The sequence below is a fragment of the Zalophus californianus genome, chromosome 1, assembly GCF_009762305.2.
Source record: "Zalophus californianus isolate mZalCal1 chromosome 1, mZalCal1.pri.v2, whole genome shotgun sequence".
Classification (NCBI taxonomy): Eukaryota; Metazoa; Chordata; class Mammalia; order Carnivora; family Otariidae; genus Zalophus; species Zalophus californianus.
In genome coordinates, this window is record NC_045595.1 from 88,778,892 (window position 1) to 88,783,072 (window position 4,181).

The 4,181-nt window shown below is 46.7% G+C and overlaps 2 non-coding genes across 2 annotated transcripts; both read right to left on the reverse strand.

Moving 5' to 3' along the window:
- Positions 1-1,179: 1,179 nt before the first annotated feature.
- On the reverse strand, positions 1,180-1,251 carry TRNAC-GCA. The gene has a single exon. It is a non-coding gene; the product is annotated as a tRNA-Cys (tRNA).
- A 2,607-nt stretch (positions 1,252-3,858) lies between these two features.
- Positions 3,859-3,930, reverse strand: TRNAC-GCA. The gene has a single exon. It is a non-coding gene; the product is annotated as a tRNA-Cys (tRNA).
- Between the last annotated feature and the right edge of the window lie 251 nt (positions 3,931-4,181).

Sequence of the window (4,181 nt, forward strand, 5' to 3'; positions counted from 1 at the left end):
CCCGACTGAGTGCAGACCCTTTTCTTTTTCTAGGATCCACAAAAAAAAAAAAAAAAAAAAAAAAAAAAACTGACAATCTTCTGGGTTATTGTTATCTAGTAGATATACCAAAGAAGCCCATCCAAATACACTGACACCAAAATCCAAAGAGACCCACCAAGTGATGTGTTTCATTCTGTGAGGTATCTCACTTTAGAAGGCATATCCTGATAAGCCTCAGCCATTGTACTTTTAAATTTTTACAATGCAGCGGACTCCTAAATTTTTGCAGCGCTTTTCTTCTACCCCTACTAAGAGAGGACAACAAGGGCACATGACCTTTGTGATATTTTTCCCCAAAATCCATAACCTCAGTCTAATCATGAGAAAACACCAGACAAACTCAAAATGAGGGGCATTCTACAAAATATCTGACCAGGACTTTTCAAAAGTGTTAAGATTATAAAAACAAACAAAAAAACAACACAAGGAAAGACTGAGCATCTGTCAGAGACTGAAGGAAACTAAGGAGCCATTATAACTCAAGGCAATATGGTATCTTGAATTGAATCCTGGAACAGAGAAAAAGATGTTAGTGGAAAAATTGGTGACATCTGAATGTCGTCTAAGGTTTGGTTAATAGTGTTGCATCAATGTTTATTGCATAGTTTTGATTAATGTGCCGTGGTTATGCAAGATATTAACATTAGGGGAAGCTGAGCAAAGGGTATACGGGACCTCTCTATATTATCTTTACAACTCTTTTGTAAATCCAAACTAGTAAATGGGTAAAAGTTTGGAGAAAGGAAGCTAGAAAGGGTCTGGTTAATAAGATTGAACATACAGAAAGGAAAAATAAAGGTATCTGTGAGAAAGTCCACGTATGCGTGCGTGTATGTTTTGTCTGTTGGTGAGTCTGTGTGATGCTGTGTGGGTCCAGGTGTGTGTATGTGGTTGGGGGACATCTGGTGTGTGGGGTGTGTGTATATATGTCTCTGGGTGGATGACTGTGTTTATGTGTGTATATGTTGGAAGAGGGGTGAATTCATATGCACAAGGCTCTACTGTGGGGAATTAACAAGCTAAGGGACTTACATGAGAGTGAGCACAGCCTTAAATTTTGAGCCCCTAGGCACCTTGCTTGCCTCACCCTAAACCCAGTGTTTTAAAAAGGCTGTCAAGAAGAGCAAAAGATCACAGAGGGGGCACCTGGATTTGAACCAGGGACCTCTTGATCTGCAGTCAAATGCTCTACCACTGAGCTATACCCCCTGATGGCAATAGGCTTCACATAGACACTTATTTCCCTTCTATGAGTTACATCATACTTCATAAATACCTTTTACAGCTGAGATTCTTCTTGGATTTAAACTCATCCTCAATTCCCTTTCAGCCACACACCAGCTCCTACTTTTCCCAGAACATGTATGTTCATCCTCTTCCCAGCACCTAAAGCTCAGTGTAATTCTCAGTATAATCTTCCAGTTTTTAAAATACACTACCAACTGCCCAGGAATCTCTGGGCACATCTACAGATGTTCTCCCCCGCACCCTCACACCGATGAATGTTTAAGTACTGGGTCACCGACGAGTATTGGACGGGGAGGGCACCTTAACCGGGTATCCAGAAACTTCAGAGGTTCAGGTATGACTCTGAAATGATAGGCAAATGTCGTGTGTGTGCACGTATCGGATAGTGTGTATGTTTTCATCAGATTTTCAAAGGGGACTCCATCCAGGATGAACTGTCCCGGTTTACAGTCGAACAACAACAAGGTATTCCAAAGTCCAAAGTTCACCTCTAATACCTCTGAATCCTATTGCCTTCAGCTCCCGTCTGAGGATTTTTAATCTTGTGTATCTCTGAGACTGAGAAGAAAGGTCGAGAGAATCTCTGCCGTTGCAACAAATCCTCCCTGAAGAGGCCTGTCGCCTCCACGAAGCCGAGGAGCCAACAGCAGCTGAAGCCTCAGCTCACCAGCTCTCGGGGGGGGCCCAGATGCCCGTTCGCAGCCGCTCCCCTCTGAGGCCTTACAAAAACCTCAGATTTCATACCCAGTGTGCCCCAAAACAAACGTGCCACCTGCCTGCCCAAACCTGCACCTCTTCCTCATTTTGCTTTGTCGTCATAATAACAGCTCATATTTACCGGACATTTGCTATGTGCCAGCCATTGTAGTAAAGGTTCCACCCATAACTTCCCAGGGGATCATTACAAAGATGCTATAAAATAGGTATTAATATCAGCATATGGATTTTGCACGTAGGGAAACTGAAGCACAGAGTGGTCACACAGCCAGGAGGTGCTGAGGCCGGGATTCCGGTGTAGGCTTGGGGCTCAGCGCCAGGCCTGCCTCCCTAACCATATGATCAGCCGCCTCCCCATCTGGGTTGGTGACACCACCGTGTACTCCATCATTTGGTCAGAACACTGACAACCGTGGGCTTCTCTCAGCTTCTCTTCTCCAGCTCCAGTTAATCTCTGGGTATTGCTCATTTTAGCTCTGACGTCACTTAGGTCCATCCCCACCCCCAACACTGGCAATGTCACCACCCCCTAAATGGCCTCCTCCCAGCCTCCACTGCTCACAGCCGCCCCCCTTCCTGCTCCCAGAGCACCCTGCTTAAAATGGAGTCTATCTGGGTCACGGCCCTTTAAATGCCTCCCCCAGAAGCTCCAAGTCTCAGCACAATAGGCGGGCTTGTTTTCATGTGGATCTCTATCTGCCTCTTCAACTTCATCTTCTGACACTCCCAAATCTTGTTGTGTTCTCCAGCTGCCTCCACCTGCATCCATCTGGTCCCAGCCTTGGCCCAGGCAGCCTAGTCCGGCTGCAACTCAGCCGCCACGCCCCACACCCCTTCCTCCACTCCATGCTCTGTCCTGGGAGATATTATTCGTCTTTGAAACTTGTTGCCATCAGCAACCCAAGGAAGCCTCCCTTACCCTTCCCTCCCCTAGAGGGACAGCATCACTGCCTCCTCTGCATACCTGACATTGGCACAGCTCCCTGCAAGTCCCATCCCTCTGATGGTGCACTTTGCAGCCCTGCTTCCTGGTGGAGAGCACACTGAGACCAGGGCCGTGCCCTAGTCACCTTGGGGTTCCCACTTGGCACAGTCCTGCCTCGTAGTCAGCATTCTGTGTGTTGTTCAAGCCCCTCTAAAGACACAGCATGGCCTGGGCTGTGGGCAGGGGTTAGACTCAGACTCAGGCCTGACCTCTGGCCCACACCTGGGTCCTGAGTGAAGGCACCTGTGGTGGGAGTGCGGGGCTACAGGAAAGGAATGGGGGGTGGAAAGGCAATAGAAATTCCTCGAGCTTTAGAGCAGGAAAAGAGTGCAGCTCCCTAAACTTCGGGCCCTTTCATGCTCACCCCTAGCAGTGTTTTATGAATGAAGACTTACTTTCCCCAGGGCACTTCACAGTGTGAGCACGGTCACTAAGTCGCTGGGTTGACCCTGCAGCCCAAAGATTCTAAAAGTGGACGGACAGTCCTGGCACCTTGGGAGCATTACTAAGCGGAATTTTATCACAAAACTTTTACCACTAGAACAGTAGAAGTAGCATCAGGAAGTCATTGAGGACATGTGCTCTGAGTCCAAATCCTAAACCTTCTCTTTGTAGATTTTTGACCATTAGCCAATTACTGGGTGTCTCCAAGTCTGTCTGTCTCCTCGTGTAAAATGAAGATACTGATGGCATGGTATGTATCTTGTAGAATCTGGGAGGGAAATGGAGGAGATAATTGATGCAAAGAATTCAGACTGGTGCCTGGCATATGCACAAAGGACATTAGTTATTATTCAGCCATAAGTTACGGAAAATAATAGAGCCAAAATCAATCCATATCCTTCTGAAGCAAAATTTGAGTGTACAGGGGGCACCTGGATTTGAACCAGGGACCTCTTGATCTGCAGTCAAATGCTCTACCCCTGAGCTATACCCCCAGTGATATAAGCTTGTTTTTATAGTCTATCTCTCTCTCAACACTCTGGTTCTGAAACCTCCAGTGACTCAGGGGAGCTATAATTAGAGAGAACGCTGCCTGGAAGGCGTCTGGGCATTACAAGCCTTAGAAGAAGTTTATTATGAAAAAACGACAGGACTCCTGAAAACTAAGCTCTTGGAGCCCAGAAACTCTTCTTAGACTTCCCAATACCCAGAGCCTGTCTGCCCACCCCATCTCACATAAAGTGAA